The sequence below is a fragment of the Eriocheir sinensis genome, unplaced genomic scaffold, assembly GCF_024679095.1.
Source record: "Eriocheir sinensis breed Jianghai 21 unplaced genomic scaffold, ASM2467909v1 Scaffold725, whole genome shotgun sequence".
Taxonomy (NCBI): domain Eukaryota; kingdom Metazoa; phylum Arthropoda; class Malacostraca; order Decapoda; family Varunidae; genus Eriocheir; species Eriocheir sinensis.
The window spans coordinates 66,631-88,295 of record NW_026112082.1 but is presented as its reverse complement, the minus strand read 5'-3'; the positions used below and the strand labels follow the sequence as shown (position 1 = coordinate 88,295).

Sequence of the window (21,665 nt, the reverse complement as noted above, 5' to 3'; positions counted from 1 at the left end):
AGAAGGAAAGAAATGGAAAAAGGAAGAAAAGAAGAAAAGGAAAGAAAGGAAAAAAGAAAGAAAGCGAAAAAGACGGAAAGAAAATGAAAAAGGAAGAAAAGAAGAAAGAAGGAAAGAAAGGGAAAAATAAAGAAAGCGAAAAAGAAGGAAAGAAAAGGAAAAAGGAAGAAAAGAAGAAAGAAGGAAAGAAAGGGAAAAATAAAGAAAGCGAAAAAGAAGGAAAGAAAAGGAAAAAGGAAGAAAAGAAGAAAATGAAAGAAAGGAAAAAAAGAAAGAAAGCGAAAAAGAAGGAAAGAAAAGGAAAAAGGAAGAAAAGAAGAAAGAAGGAAAGAAAGGGAAAAAGAACGAAAGAAAAGGAAAAAGGAAGAAAAATACCGAAAAATAAAAAAAAGATAGCGGAAAAGGAAGAAAATAATAACAAAAAGAAAAAGTATGAGAAGAATGGGAACTAAAATGAACAGGAAATAACCAGATGTCTTTAAGAAAATAAGGAAGAAGAGGGACCTGAAGTAGAGGGATGCGGGAGTGTGGAATGGAAGAAGTGAACATTTATTATAACGTGGATATATGTGTAAGGAAGATGTTAATTTCCCCTCTCATATAAAGGGGCTGTTACACTGGGCAAATGTTCCGTGGATCTTTTTTTTACAGTAGAGGCGGCAGTGCAAGAGCCTAAAAAAAAAAATGAAAAAAAAGCCCGCTACTTACTGCTCCTGAATAGAATAGTGCCCAAAAGTCAAATCTTCAGTCAAACCACGATTTCCGCTGGTGTGGTTCTCCTATTTCCGTGGTTTTCTGACGTGTCCACGATCTTCCAAAGCAACGGTAGATTTCACTGAAGGACGACGGTATTACTCACCATCATCATCATCAGCAATAATAAGAAACAAATGTGAACCACGCGAGCGGAAATCGTGGTTTGACTGAAGATCCACGGAAAATTTGACCAGTGTAATAGCCCCTTCAGCGTGAGTCCTAAGAGTTACCTACATAGCCTAAGAGAATTATGGGTGAATAAAGGAATAGATGTAAATGCTTAGAGTAAAAAGGATTTCAGAGCACAATTAATGGTTGGTTGAGCTTGATTTTGAGACCTGGGTTGATGGAGTTAGCTCAAGAGGATTATGGGTGAATAAAGGAATAGATGTAAATGCTTAGAGTAAAAAGGATTTCAGAGCACAATTAATGGTTTGTTGAGCTTGATTTTAAGACCTGGGTTGATGGAGTTAGCCTAAGAGGATTATGGGTGAATAAAGGAATAGATGTAAATGCTTAGTGTAAAAAGGATTTCAGAGCACAATTAATGGTTGGTTGAGCTTGATTTTGAGACCTGGGCTGATGGAGTTATTGTATGTTAACTGGGGTGAGTTTTGGAGTTAATAAACCTCAATACCAACACAAGATACTAATTTAGGGTTGCCTCTTGTTAAACTTGTAACGCCGCTGAATTTTCACTTTACGACAATGAATTTTCCCTTTACCTCACTGAATTTTCACTTTACGACAATGAATTTTCACTTTACGACAATGAATTTTCACTTTACGACAATGAATTTTCACTTTACGACAATGAATTTTCACTTTACCTCACTGAATTTTCACTTTACGACAATGAATTTTCACTTTACCTCACTGAATTTTCACTTTACGACAATGAATTTTCACTTTACCTCACTGAATTTTCACTTTACGATAATGAATTTTCACTTTACGACAATGAATTTTCACTTTACGACAATGAATTTTCACTTTACCTCACTGAATTTTCACTTTACGACACGTCTACACGACCTCAGCCTGTCACAAAACACACTAGGAATTAATTCAGGCCCGGAGAGGGTTTGACCAGCGACGGGGATCGAACACGCGACCGGCTAGATTGGAGAACCAGTCTTTGATTAACCAGTTGTCCAAAGAGGTATTCCTGCCGCTGAATGAATTGGAAGGCTCTGCGCATGAGGCGGGTAACTTATACACACGAGTTTAAAAAGGCGTTTCTTACTTACTGCATCTTTCTTATATAAGCGGCGACAACTAAACACCTCGACCCGCCATTGATTCTTGTGAGGGAAGAATAAACTTTGAATCCTGCAAAATTTACATCGTGCAACATAACCAGAAACACAACCGTCGCTTAGAATGAGTTACTCGCATGTCTATATTAGAGGTGCCGGAGTCGATAAAATAACGTAAAAATGAAATAAAACAAAAAAACATATACTGAATACCTCAATGGAAAGAAAATTATATACTAGAAAAAGAGAGAAAAAAAAGTATTATGGTAAAACAAAGAATATGCCCCAGTGTTGATAATAGCATAGTAACAATAATGATAATAAACTCAAGGTGTGGTTGTGTAAGCAGGTGTTATTAGTATGCCGGCTGGTTCTCTTGTGTCTGCTGAATAGTTGATGCAATAATAGATCAAGGGGCGGGGGGGGGGGGGGGAGTTATATCTTGTAAGTGGGTACGAGGAGGAGGAAGGGAAACTAATATGATAACAGAAGGTGCTGATGTGGGCGATAGGGAGGATGAGGGGGAAGAGGAGGGGTGATGGGGAGAGGACTAGGAAGAAGGGGTGGGTGGGTGGTGGGGTGGAATAGTGGGTAAGGGAGGGAAAGGAGATGGAGAGGAGGAGAGGGAGAGGAAGGGAAGGAGGAGGGGATGAGGAAGGGAAAATGGGATGGTAAAAGGAAAGGAAAGGGAAGGGGAAGAGAAAAGCGGAAAAAAGGAAGATAGCGAAGAAGGAAAGACTGCGAAAAAGAAGGAAAGAAAAGGAAAAGAAAGACAGCGAAAAAGAAGAAAAGAAAGCGAAAAAAGGAAGAAAATGGCGAAATGAAGAAAAATACCGAAAAAAGAAAGAACAATACCGAAAAATAAAAATAAAATTACCGAAAGATAAAAAGAAAAATACCGATAAAGAAAGAAAAATACCGAAAAATAAAAAGATAGCGAAAAAGGACGACGGAAAAAAGGACGACGGGGAGAGAAAGGAAAGAGGGAAAAAAAGGATGGAAAAAAGCGGACCGAAAAAAGACGACGGAAAAAAGTGAAAAAGAGGAAAAAAGGGAAGAAGAAAAGGGGAGCGAAAAAGGAGGACGGAAAAAAAGACGAAGGAAAAAAGTGAGAAAGAGGAAAAAAAGGAAGAAGAAAAGGGGAGCGAAAAAGGAAGACGGAAAAAAAGACGATGGAAAAAAGTAAGAAAGAGGAAAAAAAGGAGGAAGAAAAACAGAGCGAAAGAGGGAGACGAAGAAAAGGACAACATCGAAGAGTAAAAAAGAGGAAAAAAGGAAGAAAAAAAGCAAACGAAAGAGGAAGTGGGAGAAAAGGAATACAGGGAAAAAATTCAGAAAAAGGGGAAAAAAAGGAGGAAGAAAAGTAGACGAAGGAGGAAGATACGAAGAAAAAAAAGGAAGAAAGAGGAAAAAATGAAGAAAAGCAGAGGACCAACCGCTTGTCAGAGAGGGAAGGTGATACGGGCGAGGGCTGGAGGGGCGCGTGACAGCTTCATTATGTGACTAAACAAGAGCCAGGGAAAGATTGTTGAAGGAAAGGATTGTCAGAGTAGAGAAAAAGATGCCAGGGAAAAAATGTTGAAGGAAAGAATTGTCAGAGTAGAGAAAAAATATGCCAGGGAAAAAATGTTGAAGGAAAGAATTGTCAGAGTAGTGAAAAAATATGCCAGGGAAAAAATGTTGAAGGAAAAGATTGTCAGAGTAGAGAAAAAAGATGCCAGGGAAAAATTGTTGAAGGATTGTCAGAGTAGAGAAAAAAGATGCCAGGGAAAAATTGTTGAAGGAAAGGATTGTCAGAGTAGAGAAAAAATATGCCAGGGGAAAAATGTTGAAGGAAAGAATTGTCTGAGTAGTGAAAAAATATGCCAGGGAAAAACTGTTGAAGGAAAGGATTGTCAGAGTAGAGAAAAAGATGCCAGGGAAAAGATATTGAAGGAAAGGATTGTCAGAGTAGAGAAAAAGATGCCAGGGAAAAACTGTTGAAGGAAAGGATTGTCAGAGTAGAGAAAAAATATGCCAATGAAAAACTGTTGAAGGAAAGGATTGTCAGAGTAGAGAAAAAGATGCCAGGGAAAAATTGTTGAAGGAAAGGATTTTCAGAGTAGAGAAAAATATGCCAGGGAAAAACTGTTGAAGGATTGTTAGAGTAGAGAAAAGGATGCCAGGGAAAAATTGTTGAAGGAAAGGATTGTCAGAGTAGAGAAAAATATGCCAGGGAAAAACTGTTGAAGGAAAGAATTGTCAAGAGTAGAGAAAAAAAGATGCCAGGGGAAAACTGTTGAAGGAAAGGATTGTCAGAGTAGAGAAAAAGATGCCAGGGAAAAACTGTTGAATTATTGTCAGAGAAGAGAAAAAAAGATGCCAGGGAAAAACTGTTGAATTATTGTCAGAGTAGAGAAAAAAAGATGCCAGGGAAAAACTGTTGAATTATTGTCAGAGTAGAGAAAAAGATGCCAGGGAAAAACTGTTGAATTATTGTCAGAGTAGAGAAAAAGATGCCAGGGAAAAACTGTTGAATTATTGTCAGAGTAGAGAAAAAGATGCCAGGGAAAAACTGTTGAATTATTGTCAGAGTAGAGAAAAAAAGATGCCAGGGAAAAACCGTTGAATTATTGTCAGAGAAGAGAAAAAAAGATGCCAGGGAAAAACTGTTGAATTATTGTCAGAGTAGAGAAAAAGATGCCAGGGAAAAACTGTTGAATTATTGTCAGAGAAGAGAAAAAAAGATGCCAGGGAAAAACTGTTGAATTATTGTCAGAGTAGAGAAAAAGATGCCAGGGAAAAATTGTTGAAGGAAAGGATTGTCAGAGTAGAGAAAAAGATGCCAGGGAAAAATTGTTGAAGGAAAGGATTGTCAGAGTAGAGAAAAAGATGCCAGGGAAAAATTGTTGAAGGAAAGGATTGTCAGAGTAGAGAAAAAAAGAAAGATGCCACAATCGTTGACAAATACCGCAACTAAAAATAATAATATATACACAAAAGCTCAAATCGAATATGTTGTCAAGATTCAATGTTTTATTTTAGTGGAAAGAGATCGAAAAAGAAAGAAAGAAAGAAAGCAAAAGAAAATAGAGCAAAAAAGGAAGATAGCGGAAAAGAAGAAAGCAGAAGACTGAAAAAAAAAGAAAATAAAGAGAAAAAGAAAGAAGAAAAACAAAAGGCAGAGAAAAAGATAGACGAAGGAAAAAATAGTAAAGTGAAGATGAAAGTTTAAAGGAAAGAGAAAAGGAAAAGATCAAGCGGTAAGAATCATAACAAACAAAGACGTAAGAGAGAAGAAGGAAGGAGAAGGAAAAGGAGATAAGAGTAAATAAAGTAAGGAAATGAGAAAGGAATGAAATGAACGGGAGGCATAAAGCAAAAATAAAGACGGGGAGAGTAAGAGAATAAGATGAAATATGATTGGTTGGGGAAAGAGAAGGAGAAGAAGGGATACGAGACGAGGTAAAGTAAATAAAGAAGGAAGAGAGAAAAAAAAAATAATAGAAGGGATACAGGGAAAGCATAGACAGGGAGACTAAAAAAAGATAAAAGATTGTAATATGATGAAGAGAGAAAGAGGAGGAGGAGGAGGAGGACGGAAAAGAGACGAGATAAGATAAGCAGAAAGAGAGAAAAGAGAAAGGAACAAGATGAACACGAGACACACAGAGAAAACAAATATGATGAAATTAAAAATAAAGATGAAAATATATATAAAAAAAAGAAACAAGAGGCGTGAAAAGATAAAGAATGGGAGAGAAGGGAAGGAAGTGAGGAGCCCAGATGGTGATGGTAGGCCAGGTGGTGATGGGGGAAGGGGGAGGGAGACGGGGGGGCGGGGGAAGGGGGGATGGGGGGGGGGCACGTCATTGCTTGCACCTGGCTCTCTCGTGGCTCATTAGAAGGTAATGAGCCGGGCACCACCTGTCTACCGGGGGGGAGGTGTGGGGTGGAGGGGAGGCAACAGGTGATAGGAAGGGAGGGGATGAAGGGTGAGAGGTGAGGGGGCAGGAGAGGGGTGGTAGTGTGGATAGAGGAGTGAAGGGAAGGAACGTGATGGGAAGGGTGGAAGAGGTGATGGGGTGAGGAAAGAAGCAACAGGTGAAGGGAAGGAAGGAGGGGTGAGGTGAGAGGGGGGAGAGGAGGGGTGGTAGTGTGGATAGAGGAGTGAAGGGAAGGAACGTGATGGGAAGGGTGGAAGAGGTGATGGGAAAGAGTGATGGGGTGAGGAAAGAGGCAACAGGTGATGGGGAGTGTGTAGGGGATGAAAGGTGTGAGTGAGGGGTGAGGAGATGGGAGTAGGTGATGGGAAAGAGGGAAGGAGAGGAAGGCTGAGGGTTAGAAGTGAAGGGTGTGGGAGTTTTCAGGTGATGGGAAGGGATGGAAGGGGTGAAGACTGAGGGGTGAGAGGGGAGGAAAAGGGTCGAAATGGGGAGGGGGGTGAGTGAGGAGAGGGCGTCAGGTGATGGGGAGGGTGGAGGGGAGGAAGGAAGGGTGAATGGTGAGGAGAAGGGGGGTGAGGGGTGAGGAGTAAGGAGAGTGGCGTCAGGTAAGGGGAATGGCGGAGGGGGTGAAGGGAAGGAAGAATGAGGAGAGGAGAGCAAGTGATGGGAAGAGAAGGTAGGGGAGGAATTCTGATGGGACAGGGGTGGGGTGGCTGGGGGGGGTTGTGGGGCAGGGAGAGGGAAGGGGCGTCATGTGAGAGGGACGGTGGAGGGGAGTAAGGAAGGGTGAATGGTGAGGAGACGGGGGCAGGTGATGGGGAAGATGAAGGGGGCGATGGATGAGGAAGGGCGGAGATGGGAAGGGTGATATTGGGAAGGAAGGATGAGGAGAGGAGAGCAAGTGATGGGAAGAGAAGGTAGGGGAGGAATTCTGCTGGGAGAGGGGTGGGGTGGATACGGGGGCAGGTGATGGGGAATTGAAGGGGATGATGGATGAGGAAGGGCGGAGATGGGAAGGGTGGTATTGGGAAGGAAGGATGAGGAGAGGAGAGCAAGTGATGGGAAGAGAAGGTAGGGGAGGCATTCTGATGGGAGCGGGGTGGGGTGGCTGGGGAGGGTCGTGGCGCAGGGGGAGGGAAGGGGCGTCAGGTGGAGGCTATGTAATTATCCGGCCAATAAGGTGCACCACTCGCAGGGAAAAGGCGCCCAAAATTTACCTGGCGAATTAACATTTACCGGATTCTGTGCGTGGCGAGGCGGAGGGAATGCTTGGAAAGGCTTTGTTAACCTGTATACATTACCCGGATACTACCTACCTGCTTCTTGATATGGCTACAGGTGGCTACTTGTGTTTCTCTTGCTGAAATACAGACTCTTAAACGTGAAATAAATGTTTGTGTATTATATGAGGAAGGCTGTTTTTACCCCCGAAACAAACAAGACCTATGCCTATCTATATCACTTTCTTCTCATCTTCATCAAGCTAAATTTGTGATGAAAGGGTGTCTGACTAATGTATTAATATCAAACCCAGCTATTTTTTTTTTTTTATTTATTTATGTATTTTATTTTATTTTATTATTATTTTTTCTTTCTTTTCTCAGTACCTAAAATGTCACGTTGAAATATAAAACCATTATATTTAGACTAGAATCAAATACTAATCTTATCCAACAACTGTTTAATATATCCATTGAATATTGATTAAGCCAATGATTGTAAATTCGATAAAATATTAATTAAACCATTATTTTTAATTCTCTCATCACGGTACATTAGTTCATTAATGTACATTGTGCCACTTAAATCAAATACTTATCTTATCCAACAACTGTTTAATATATTCATTGGATATTGATAAAGCCAATGATTGTCAACTCGATAAAATATTAAACCATTATTCTTATTTCTCTCATCAAGGTATATTAGTTTATTAATGTCCACTGTGGCAATTAAGAGACCATTCATGTATAATTTACGTCGCAAACTCAGAAGTACATTACCATTTGCCTGCACCCGTGAACCTTAAAAATGAGAATACCCAGGCGATCCCCTTGCACCCCATGACGGGCCCATCGATCATAAGCTAAACACAACACGCGCTAAGGTCAGACTCTACGCGTCGTCAGTATGCAAGAGAATAGGCGATATGATTGTGTATAATGACCGGTACTGCGAATAAGGGAGCGTGCATATGTTGAACTTGTCTACAGATTGACACAGGGAAAAAGAGAGACCGTGCGAGTGAGATAGAGAGAGGTAGATAAAAAGTGAGAGAGAAGAAGAGAAAATGAGAAAGAAGGAGCAAATGAAGGATAAAGAGAAAGAAAAGATGTAGATAGAAAGACAGAGAAAAAAAGACATAAAAAGAGAGAGAAAAACACAGGGAGAAAAGGCAAAGAAAGAGGAAGAGAAAAAGAAAGAGGAAGAGAAAAAGAAAGAGGAAGAGAAAGACAGCGAAAGAGAAAAAGGCGAGGAATGAGAAAAAAGAGAATGAAAGAGAAAAGATGGAGACAGAGAAAAGGACAGGGAAAAATAGAGAAAGAAAAACAAAAGAGGAAAAAGGGAGAAAAGACAAAGAAGTTAAAAAAAGACAAAGAAAAGTATAAGAAATGTGAGAGAGAGAGAGAGAGAGAGAGAGAGAGAGAGAGAGAGAGAGAGAGAGAGAGAGAGAGAGAGAGAGAGAGAGAGAGAGAGAGAGAGAGAGAGAGAGAGAGAGAGAGAGAGAGAGAGAGAGAGAGAGAGAGAGAGAGAGAGAGAGTGGGGGGGGTGACAGGAAGAGTTCGGGGAGAATAAAAAATGGAAAAAGGAAAGTGGAAGATGACAAGTTTTTTTTTTTTTTTTTTTTTTTTACAGTTGTGAGACCGAATTGCTCTTCCTCCTCCTCCTCCTCCTCCACCTCCTCCTCCTCCGCCTCGCTGAATACAAATAGAAAAAAAACATACAGAGAGAGAGAGAGAGAGAGAGAGAGAGAGAGAGAGAGAGAGAGAGAGAGAGAGAGAGAGAGAGAGAGAGAGAGAGAGAGAGAGAGAGAGAGAGAGAGAAAGCAAAACAACATCACTGACCTGTCCTCCAAGCCTCTGATCTGTTGTTTGTTGTCTCTGTAAAGAAAAACAAAATATCAGCCACACGTATACCATATTTGTGTGTGTGTGTGTGTGTGTGTGTGTGTGTGTGTGTGTGTGTGTGTGTGTGTGTGTGTTTTGTCATGTAAGACGGAATTTATTGTGTACTTTACTTCATACATACATTTATACATACATTTATACATACATACATACATACATACATACATACGCTCACTTATCTATATACTTCCTGGCCTCTGCATTATTGAACGAGCGCTGAGGTCATCATTCTCCCTAATTCATGAATCGTTGGTTCCTCCTTAAATGATTAATAAATTATCTAATCCACTGTTTCATTCATTCACTAACTCAATAATTCATTCACCCATCCTTGTATCTCAATCTTGTATCCAATTTCCCATCTTCTTTTCTTTAAACGATCACGAAAGGACAGACACCAACGAACTTAAGATAAACAGTGTAAATAGAAAATCGCAATGAAGAAATGAGCAGGAGTGGACAGAAAAGATAACTGCATTGCTTACTAACGAAACAATACATATGGACGGAGAGTAGATTTATTTTCCAGAGATTCACAAAGTTTCAATCAAATCTTCATTCAGTTCCCTTAGACTTATTTTCTCAATCTTTCGCTGGTTAAACTTTCCCCATCATACCCAATTCAAATTCCTAAGTTTCTCGAGATTAAGGACCATATTCTTAACCATTTCGACGCCCAAGCACTCACATTTGACAAGGCCTATCATGCGTTTGAAGATACCCTTAACCTAACCTAACATAACCCATCAAAACCCCAAACAGTTACTATACATCTTGACTCAGAAAATTCATATATCCTTCCTTACTAATGAGACTTTCTATACATTTCTAGGGGTACTTTTATGACCCTGGTGGCAGTCTGACCCTTCTTCTGTACCGTGAACCTTAAGAAACAGGCATTAGAGTCCGACTGATCTCATTTTCGACATTTGGAAGTAGTTGATGTGAGGGGTGGAAGTGTCTTAAAAACCGCAGTTTCCAGACTCATTCCTGAACCTGTAATCATTTTTCCTCTTATTTTATGTCTTTATCTCTTCCATATTTTCAACCTTACTCTCCCTTAGCCCTCCAAGATAAAGTTCCCAGCATTATCTAGCATCCGTATCTCAGTCTTCCTAAAGTTAATTCCCTCAGGTTACAAAACTTCCATGCTAAGATTTTCCCAAAGTATTTTCCAGTTTTCCTTTTCTTTTCTGTCTTTTACTTCCCCTAACGTTTGTCACTGATTTTCCCGGCATCTTTACATAATTTGTTATTTTTTTTCTGTTTACTACTCTCGTGTACATTTCCATTTTCCTCTCATATCCAGAATCCCTTTTTCATCTCAAGTTTTGTCATTTTCTCTTCTTTCCACATTCATCAACATTCTCCTTCTTCCAGCATTTATTCGTTCCTTTATTATACTATTTCCCAGGACTCCTCATTCATTTATAGTTTCAGCATTTTTTGTATTTGTTTTTCTCTAGATTCACACTTCATCATCATCATCATCAGTGTACGCACCATCCCATTGAAGGACTAGTTATGGCATTGTTTTCCTTCCACATTCATGAACAGTCTTCATTCTTTCTTATACTCTTTCCCATTAACCCCCAAATCATTTATAATTTAAGCTTTTTTTTATATTTTCATCTCTAGATTCACACCATCATTATCATTATCATCATTCCATTGCAGGATTTACATAGGCCTCTTCAAAGCACTTCCATTCGTTGCTGTCCATCTGTACCATCTGTAAGGAGACTAAAAGAGCCCAGACGGATTGTTTTCATTTACTACTTTACATACTGTAGGGAATCAAGAGTGTTAAGACACCTCTCCTCCGAAATTAGTCTCTCCTCTGACCACTCTCACTGTTTTCTTCTACTGAGGGAACACCAAATGGCAAGCTTTTTATGTTTTGTTCTTCTGTGTTTCCCTTGAGCTGCTTCCTATGGCGTAAAAAAATAATATACTACTTTTCTTCCATAGCTCTCTCATCTTCCATTCCTTAACTGTGTAGCGTTTTATCCCAGTTCCTCTTCGTTGTTGCCCTTGAGATGCTTCCTATGGCGTAAAAAAATAATATACTACTTTTCTTCCATACTTCTCATTTTCCATTCCTTAAGTGTGTAGCGTTTTATCCCGGTTCCTCTTCGTTGTTGCCCTTGAGATCCTTCCTATGGCGTAAAAAAATAATATACTACTTTTCTTTCATACTTCTCATCTTTCATTCCTTAACTGTGTAGCGTTTTATCCCTGTTCCTCTTCGTTGTTGCCCTTGAGATGCTTCCTATGCTGTAAAAAATAATAATATACTACTTTTCCTCCATACCTCTCATCTTCCATTCCTTAACTGTGTAGCAATTCTATCCCAGTTCCTCTTTCCTTCTTGCCTACTTTTCGTTTAGTTGTCCCTGTCTTGTCGCGAAACAGAGACAACTTCGAACCAATCGGCTAAAAGGCCAAAAACTGAGCCAATGTGCAAATGTATCGTCCAAGTCTGAGCCGGAGAACACTGATCCCGCGAGGCAGCGTCCCGTTGGGTTGGGTTTTGTTGTGCTGGGTTGGGTTAGGTTAGGTTTTACAGTGTTCTGCAGTATTGTGTTGTTGTTGTTTTGTCCTTTGTGTTGTGTGTGTGTGTGTGTGTGTGTGTGTGTGTGTTTATGTTAATGTGTGTTTGTGTTAATGTGTGTTAATGTGTGTGTGTGTGTGTGTGTGTGTGTGTGTGTGTGTGTGTGTGTGTGTGTAATAATAATAATAATAATAGTAGTAGTAATGATAATAATAATAATAATAATAATAATAATAATAATAACAACAACAATAAATGGTTTACTTAGACTTGCCATTGATTTCTCTAACATAATAAACATTACAGATAAATAAAACAAGCAAAATAAAATTAAGTGGGAGGAGACTATCGTGTGACTGGGACATTTGATTTAGCAAGTGGGTGCCGGGGTTTTGAGGGGAGAACTGCATGTGGTGTCGGCGAGGCGGATCAGTCAGCATCCCTCGACGGACGGGAGGCGCTGTTTCATTGGTCGGTCAGCGGGTCGTGTTACATCAGATGGCCTGGTGCGCGTGGGAGAGTGTCGTCAGGCCGCTCAGATTACTCGGGTTGGCGCTACGGTGTGATGTTCAAGGCCGGAGATGAGGGGGATGCATTTGCACAGCTGGGAGGTGTATGCAACATGTTTAGAGAGGTTTCTGTATGGCTTGGTGACGTGTGGCCTGCAGCGTTGAGGCCTCTGTCATTGCTCTGCCGCTGGATCGACCTTCTATTGGCTTGGTGGGTGAACGGGAACTGTCTGGGCAGCTTGGTGTGTCGACAGCAAGGAGTCGAATGTCGGTGTTCTCAGTCTCTTTCGCCCCTCACATCAACATTACTATATCCAAATCCCGGAAAGGAGATCAATCGCGCTACTCGTTAGTGTTATTTTGGTTCACAGTACAGGAGAATGGCCAATATACCAAAAGGGCCATAAACTACACAAGGAACCGCCCGCAACTCATACCAATCCTTGTCAGATGTGTGTGCCGGGATGGAGATCAATCGCGCTACTCGTTAGTGTTATTTTGGTTCACAGTACAGGAGAATGGCCAATATACCAGAAGGGCCATAAACTACTCATGGAACTGCCCGCAACTCATACGAATCCTTGTCAGATGTGTGTGCTTGGCCGCCGAAATGTTGTAGACCTGAGAATCCTTGTTCGACGGGGCGGAATGCTGGGCGGGGCGAGGCAACACACATTCCTTGTCCTAACAGACCCACTGTGCTCAGTTTATTGCTGCATTGTCACCACACTGAAGAAACAAGGATTTTCCAGTGCTTGTTCTTTACGGTAATACATTCTTTAAATCTAATGGAGATTTGTTTCGCTGTGCAGCAGGCCTGGCGGGGGACAGCCAAACTATTCCATGGCTACAGATGAGTTCATGGCCGCAACCCCCTCTGTTTAGTTTTTAAAAGAGACAAGCTAATTTTTTTCACTCATAATTTGATTCCACCTCATATACTGGTGGGTTGAGCTTCAGTGATATCTTTTTTTTTTTTTTTTTTTTTTTTTTAACACTTCAGACGTGGGCACGCGGATAAACTATATGCTATCAGCGTTTAAAAAGTCCATCACATTTTGAAAGAAGAAAATGAATTACTAGACTGTCACAAAATGCATACCATACAAGTCATCCACAGCTTGCTCCTCGAATAATAAACACAGGAAACGTGTCCCCATTAAGAAGTAGGTTTACGTAAGAATAAACTCATGCCGGTGTATTGCGCTGATGATGTGCTATATTTTTTATCTCATTAGCCACGTTATCAGGTTAGGAAATGTGGTCATGTTCGTTACTTCACTCCACCCCGATGTGTCACCCTGTATATGCCTTTTACTTGAATTCAGAAAGCCTCTATTGGTACAGCCTCCTTTAACCCGGTAGCAGCGGGGATCATGTTTCTTAATGGTCCCTCTAAGCGAGAAAAAAATGAGAAAAAATCATCACTCACACAAACCATTTCATGATATATATCGAAACATTTGTGATCAGTTTATGTATCATCTATTTTGGGGGTTTAAATCATGGCACAAATTTGGCCCGTCGCTGCTACACGGTAAAGCCACAAATTTAGCCTGTCGCTGCTACACGGTAAAGCCACAAATTTGGCCCGTCGCTGCTACACGGTAAAGCCACAAATTTGGGCCGTCGCTGCTACACGGTAAAGTCACAAATTTGGGCCGTCGCTGCTACACGGTAAAGCCACAAATTTGGCCCATCGCTGCTACACGGTTAAGCCACAAATTTGGCCCGTCGCTGCTACACGGTAAAGCCACAAATTTGGCCCGTCGCTGCTACACGGTAAAGCCACAAATTTGGGCCGTCGCTGCTACCGGGTTAAAAAGTCTCTAGTATCCCTTCATATCGACATTTACAGAGAAGAAAAGATAGGGACGCAGCTTCACCATTTTATTCCTCTGTAAATTCGTGCGCGAGGAAAGAACGAACGTTACCCTGGAGTGAAAGGCGACGAGGTGACTAAAACGTTCCTGCGTGGTGCGAGGAGGAACTGACTCGTCTTTTTTTTCCGAAGTAATGATAAATATTAACTCATTTGGTTATTACTGAAGTATTAAGGTATTAGTTCGCAAAAGTTCGGTTCCTAAGTCTGGTCGGTCGGCGGAAGTAAAGTTTCAATCGGCGAAACTTAGAGAGGAATCAGCGCTTAACGTTTTTTTTTTTTTTCAGTGATTTTGACTTGCACAAAATCACAAAATATACACAATAATACATAAAAATACACAAAAATACACAAAAATACACAAAAATACACAAAAATACATAAAAATTACAAAAAAGTACACAAAAAATACACAAAGATACACACAAAATACACCAAAAATACACCAAAAATACACAAAAATACACAGATACACACAAAATACAACAAAATGCAACACAAAAAATACCCAGAAATACAACAAAATACACAAAAAATACAACAAAATACACAAAAATACACAAAAATACACAAAACATACATGAAATACAAAAATACACAAAACATCACAAAATACACAAAATCATACACATTTCGACCGTTGCTGCTTACTTCCCGTCAATCAGCCACTGCACACACACACACACACACACACACACACACACACACACACGCCAATGATATATTCGACACGTAGGTTAATGGCCGCCTGTTTATTATTCTTCTCTTTTCAATAACTCGCATTGGGCAGCACGACAGGCGGTGAATATTCTGTGTCATCACCAATACTTTCATCATCACCACCACCACCAATTCTTTCATCACCACCACCACCACCAATTCTTTCATCACCACCACCACCAATTCTTTCACCACCACCACCACCACCAATACTTTCATCACCACCACCACCAGTACTTTCACCACCACCACCAGTACTTTCATCACCACCACCACCACCACGACCATCTCTACACCATCAAAAACACCATTATCAGCATTACCATTGAAACCACACTCATCACTAACAGCAACCATTATTTTCGTCACCACCACCACACCGTAACTTTCACCATAGGAGTCATCATAAGTCATCACCACCACAGCTACCACCATCGTCATCACTATCATCGCCATCATCATCACCAGAATTGTTTACGTAAATCATGAACACCACACGAGAGAGAGAGAGAGAGAGAGAGAGAGAGAGAGAGAGAGAGAGAGAGAGAGAGAGAGAGAGAGAGAGAGAGAGAGAGAGAGAGAGAGAGAGAGAGAGAGAGAAATAATGAAAGAAGTATAAATTATTGAATACAAAGAGAAAAGAGGAAATGTAAAAAAATAAAGATGGGGAAGGAAGAAAACAAAGAGCGAGACACAGACAGAGAGCGAGACACAGACAGACAGACAGACAGACAGACAAAAAATAGGAGGCGGCCAGAGCTCGGTTAGATTGGAAAGGATACTCGTTTTGAAGAACCCAATTGCTTCCTGATAATACAAGGAGAGAGAGAGAGAGAGAGAGAGAGAGAGAGAGAGGTGTGTGTGTGTGTGTGTGTGTGTGTGTGTGTGTGTGTGTGTGTGTGTGTGTGTGTGTGTGTGTGTGTGTGTGTGTGTGTGTGTGTGTGTGTGTGTGTGTGTGTGTGTGTGTGTGTGTGTGTGTGTGTGTGTGTGTGTGTGTGTGTGTGTGTGTGTGTGTGTGTGTGTGTGTGTGTGTGTGTGTGTGTGTGTGTGTGTGTGTGTGTTGTGTGTGTGTGTGTATGTGTGTGTGTGTGTGTGTGTGTGTGTGTGTGTGTGTGTGTGTGTGTGTGTGTGTGTGTGTGTGTGTGTGTGTGTGTGTGTGTGTGTGTGTGTGTGTGTGTGTGAGAGAGAGAGAGAGAGAGAGAGAGAGAGAGAGAGAGAGAGAGAGAGAGAGAGAGAGAGAGAGAGAGAGAGAGAGAGAGAGTCAAGGTTGAGAGGTAGTGAAGGAGGAAGGAGGAGGAGGAGGAGGGGAAAAGGAAGGACAACAAAAGCTCTTGGTGGGAAGAAGTCTGTTAGTGAGAGGAGGAGGAGGAGGAGGAAGAAGATGTGAAGGACGAGTAGCGGGGGAATAAGGAGGTCAGGAGCGAAGTGTATGAGAAGTAGGTGAAGGAGGAAGAGGAAGAGGAGGAGAAAGACACAGGAAGAGCAGGAGCAGGAGGAGGAGAATGAGGAGGAGGAAGAAGATAGGAAAGGAAGAGAAGGAGAACCAGGGAGAGTAGTAGTAGTAGTAGTAGTAGTAGTAGTAGTAGTAGGAGGAGGAGGAGGAAGAGGGGAAGAAAAAAGAGAAGAAAATAAAGAGGTAAAGAGGAAGAGGAGGAGGAAAAAAAGAGGAAAAAATGCGAACAAGCAAAACGTAAAGGAAAGCATCAGAGAGAGAGAGAGAGAGAGAGAGAGAGAGAGAGAGGGGGGGGGGGAGAGGAGGTGGCCTGGGGGATAATTACGCAATATTTCTCGGCTAAAATCACACGGCCATCGTTCTAAACATTTACATTTTCCGGTAATCCCGCCATTTGGATAAAAAATTAATTTCACATTGAATTTAACTATATTTTAGCATTATATCCATTTCTCATCGTTACTTTTCTCTTTACAAGTCATAGCTTTACAAAAAATACACTTCCCCCCCCCACCCCCCACCCCCACCTCTTCCGTAGCTTTGCGAGTTGATTGGTTGGATGAAACGAGATTAGAGGTAAAAAAAAATGTTTCGAGGAACACACTCCAGGGACCGGCGTGGCCCGCTGCGTTAGGGACCACACGCTGGAAGCTCAACACGAGTATATGGCATTGTCGATGTCTATGCAGGCGGACAAAGATTCAAGTCTTTAGGTTACTTGTGCTCGCTGTCTTGCTGTATGGCTGTGAGACATGGCAAATTGAATGAATAGTGACCTAGAGAGGCGTGTTGATGCCACAGTTATATACATAGAGGGTTCCCAGAGCCAGGATTTTGAAGCAACTGGCGGCCATCTTAGGGTGACGGATGGCGGGACAGAGAGAAATTTAACATCTCATAGTTATGTCTGCTACTGCTGTTATCAAGTTAGCAGCGCCTCGGCGATCCTCTGTCAAATAGACTTGTTATTTTCTTCTCCATTTTTTACCCCCTGATTATTGTTACATTGGTACATGTCATACACCATCTGAATTGGAAAGATGTGCTGAATATGAAACTGTAAACGAAAATCTAATGCAATAAAAAGTACATGAATGACAAGGAGTTGAAGAAAAAATGGTGAGCAAAAATGTTTATACACTACCATATATTTTTCTCATTATTTTATTGTAGGTTTACCTGAGTGCAATAAATTTGTGACCATGATATGCAGCAATTTCTCATCAACACAATGATCGGCTCAGTTTTCCAAAATATCATAATGGTGGCTCGCTAATAGTGGTTAAGTGTGAACACGTGGAATCATGGAAAGGCCGCCAATCCGTCACCTTATGGCGGCCGACCACAGAGGTACAGGCAGGAGCAGTGGCTTCACCTCTCACCGTGGCGAGAGATTGGAGTTGAACCCTCTAGTATATAACTCTGTGGTTGATGCCTTCGCCAAGTGCCTTCGCAGGATCACGGGGTATCGCTAGAATGACTTCGTGTCGAGGCAGCGACTACTCCGTGAAACTGAATCGAGGCCTGTTACCAGCTGTGTTCGTGAACGCCAATTCCGGCTTGTTGGGCACGTGGCGCGCCTCTCGGACGTCGTTCCTGCTGACAGGGTTGTTTCTGTACGAGACAACACGGAGTGGAGGTAACCAAGGGGACGCCCACGCAACTCATGACAGGAGCAAGTCGATCGATCATGCCAGGAAGGGCTGAGGATGGAAAGGGCAGCAGTGTAGGAGCTTGCTCGGGGGGAGAGGGGGGGGGGAGACCGTAGGGGGTGGTGGCGGCAAGTGAGTGAAGCGACGCCCCCCCGTTATATAGTTACCGTGAAGGATGGCGAGGGTAGGGGCGGGGCTTTTGCGCCAGTTTAGTGTGCGGTGACTATACTCGTAGATTGTTGCTGGATATGATCCTTGCACAACGGCTGCTAATACTCTCGCTGCTCCCTAAAGATACAAACCAGCAGCGATGTGTAGTGTAATGATAGAAGAAAAAAACGTAACGATATGATAGGTAAAAAAACAGTCTGGTAGAAAAATGGAAACTACGATTAAATGAATATTAGCTGGTTTACATCTTATTTCGGAGTGGCTGGTAAATGAATCGACAACCAGTAAAAGCTTAATCTTTAGCTAAATCAAATATTATACTTTCCAATACATATCAAGGAAGTTGTATTGGCAAAGAGTCATGAAATGTATCTTGTAGCCATCAGCGTTACGAACACTTGTGACGAAACCACGGCAGGAAGGAGCAAAAAGTGTGAAAAAAAGAAAAAGATAGAGAATGAAAAATAAAACAATTGTCGAATAGAAATACAGTGATCAACCTCTCTCCCTCTCTCTCTCACCGATTTTTAAGAAAGGAGACAAAAAAATACCAGGTAACTACCGACCCATTAGTCTAACTTCAATAGTAGGTAAGTTACTTGAGAGCATAATTAGAGACAAAATTGTGAGTTACCTCAAAAGGGGATTCACAACATGGCTTCAGTAACAAAAGATCCTGCCTATCAAACCTATTGACCTTTTATAATGACCTCTTCTCAGTTTACGACGTAACCAAATCATTGGACGTAGTTTATCTTGATTTCCAGAAAGTGTTTGATAAAGTCCCACATCATAAATTACTTTATAAATTAAAGCAAGTAGGTATTGACGGTCAAGTAAACCAATGGATCGCGAATTGGTTGAGCAACAGACAACAAAGAGTAGTGATTGACGGATTTAACTCAGAGTGGGCGCCGGTCACTAGTGGCGTCCCTCAGGGCTCGGTTCTTGGCCCAGTGCTCTTCATTATTTACATCAACGACGTGGATGTTGGACTCAATAATCGCATTAGTAAATTTGCAGACGACACAAAGATTGGTAACTCGGTTCACACTGACTAAGACAGGCAAAGCCTCCAAGAGGATTTGCACAAAATTTCAGCTTGGTCGGATAGATGGGAGATGCCCTTTAACGTAGACAAGTGCCAGGTCCTTCAAGCTGGAACAAGAAATAAGAAGTTCGATTACGAAATGCGCGGCGTTAAACTCACAAGCATTCAATGCGTTAAGGACTGGGGGTCAAAATCGCGTCAAACCTCAAATTCTCACTTCAATGCATCGATGCAGCAAATAAAGCGAATAGAATGTTGGGCTTCATCAAAAGAAACTTTTTATTCAAGAATAAAGATGTAATACTTCCGCTCTACAATAGTTTAGTCAGACTCCACTTGGAATATGCGGTACAGTTTTGGTCTCCCCACCATGCAAAGGACATTGCTAAATTAGGTGTTCAGCGTCGGGCAACAAAAATGATCCCTTCCTTGCGCAACAAATCCTACGAAGAAAGGCTTTCCACCCTTAACATGTTCTCTCTTGAGAAACGTCGCCTCCGAGGAAAACTAATCGAATGTTTTAAAATACTTAATGGTTTCACGAATGTAGACAGAACAAAATTGTTTATGATCGATGACACTTTGCGAACGAGGAACAATGGCATAAAACTCAAATGTAGACAAGTAAATTTAGATTGCACCAAATTTTTCTTCACCAACGTTGTAGTGCGAGAATGGAATAAGCTCCCACCGTCAGTGGTCCAGTGTAACACGATTGACTCCTTCAAAAACAAGCTCGACCGTCACTTCCTTCAACTTAATATTAACTAGAGTAGAAAAGCAACGTTTTGGAGCCATCTGATTAGTGTAGATTCACAGACCACCTAGTCTGGACCATGGGGCCTGTGTGGTCTGATTTTCTATGTAATTCTATGTAATTCTCTATCTCTCGCTCTCTCGCTGTCGCTGTCTTCGTTTTTTTCGTTTTCTTTCTTTCCTTTCTTTTTTTATTTTTTTTTTATTTACTTTGATTCTCCCCCTTTCCCCCCTCTCTCTCCCTCTCCCCCCCCTCTCTCCCTCTCCCCCCCTCTCTCCCTCTCCTCCTCCCTCTCTCCCTCTCCCCCTCCCTCTCTCCCCCTCCCTCTCTCCCCTCCATCTTCCTCCCTGTCGGCCTTCATTTGGGACATAGAAAGAGAGTTTAATCGAAGGACAGAAAGTTGTTATTCCTTAATGAAAACTTTGATTAATATGTTTTGCGCGAGACAGGACCGGGAGGCGTCACGGGCAGGCGGGCGACCAGACAGACAGATACGCAACAGGCTCGATAGAAGGACTGATAGATAGAGGTTTGCAAGGGTAGATAGATATATGGATAGACAGTTGACTCGATAGAAGGACTGATAGATAGAGGTTTGCAAGGGTAGATAGATATATGGATAGACAGTTGACTCGATAGAAGGACTGATAGATAGAGGTTTGCAAGGGTAGATAGATATATGGATAGACAGTTGACTCGATAGAAGGACTGATAGATAGATGTTTGCAAGGGTAGATAGATATATGGATAGAGAGTTGACACGATAGAAGAACTGACAGATAGAGGTTTGCAAGGGTAGATAGATATATGGATAGACAGTTGACTCGATAGAAGGACTGATAGATAGAGGTTTGCAAGGGTAGATAGATATATTGATAGACAGCTGGCTCGATCGAAGGACTTATAGATAAATAGAGGAGACAGTTGACTCGATAGAAGGATTGATAGATAGACAAATACAGGATTACATGTGTAGAAAGTGATAGGGATGAAATATACAGAGATCTCATAGATTTTTTCTTTTTTACAACAGAGGAGTCAGTTCAAGGGCATAAAAAAAGGTAATAAATGTGAACAAAAAAGCCCGCTACTCACTGCTCCTATAAAGAGTTAAAGGAGTGGCCGAAAGATAGGTCAGTTTCGGGAGGAGAGGTGTCCTGATACCCTCTTCTGGAAGGAGTTCAAGTCGTAGGCAGATGCGTAGATATAAAAAAAAGAGATTAATATATAGACAAATGGATAGATTGTTATAGATTGATTTAGAGGCAGTGTTTAGCAGACTTTTTTTTATCTATTACTCTTTTTCTCCTTAACCTACTTCCTTTACTGTAAAAAAACAACATATAGAAGTAGATTAATAGGTACAGACAGACAGACAGACAGACAGAGAACGTGGGGAGGTTAATAGGATATGCTTATTAAGGAGAACAGACACGGATTTCCCCCCCCTCCCTCCTCCCCTCTAAAAAAAATAAATAATAATAATTCTTGAAAGAGGAGAAAGACGACAGAAAATGATGTCTTGGGGCGAACAATGATACATGTATTCTTTCTATTTTAACATTATCATAGTTATAAGTCTTGGTATGTAACCGTAGTAGCAGTGGTAGTATGTAGTAGTAGTAGTAGTAGTAGTAGTAGTGGTGGTGGTGGTAGTAGTAGTAGTGGTAGTAGTAGTAGTAGTAGTGGTAGTATGTAGTAGTAGTAGTAGTAGTAGTAGTAGGAGGAGGAGGAGGAGAGAAAAGAATGAAAAAAAGATAGAAAATATTGAAAACGGAAAGAAAAGAATGAAAAGGGAAAGAAAAGAATGAAAAGGGAAAGAAAAGAATGAAAAGGGAAAGAAAAGA

General features: G+C 41.3%; 1 long non-coding RNA gene across 2 annotated transcripts; it reads right to left on the bottom strand.

Moving 5' to 3' along the window:
• Positions 1-308: 308 nt before the first annotated feature.
• On the bottom strand, positions 309-2,417 carry LOC126994131 (uncharacterized). 2 transcript variants are annotated; one of them, XR_007748822.1, is made up of 3 exons: positions 1,713-2,417; positions 1,213-1,670; positions 309-1,094 (listed from the first exon to the last, which is right to left on the bottom strand). It is a non-coding gene; the product is annotated as an uncharacterized LOC126994131 (long non-coding RNA). The 2 variants fall into 2 exon arrangements; XR_007748821.1 differs by having other exon boundaries at positions 1,213-1,628.
• Positions 2,418-21,665: the final 19,248 nt, after the last annotated feature.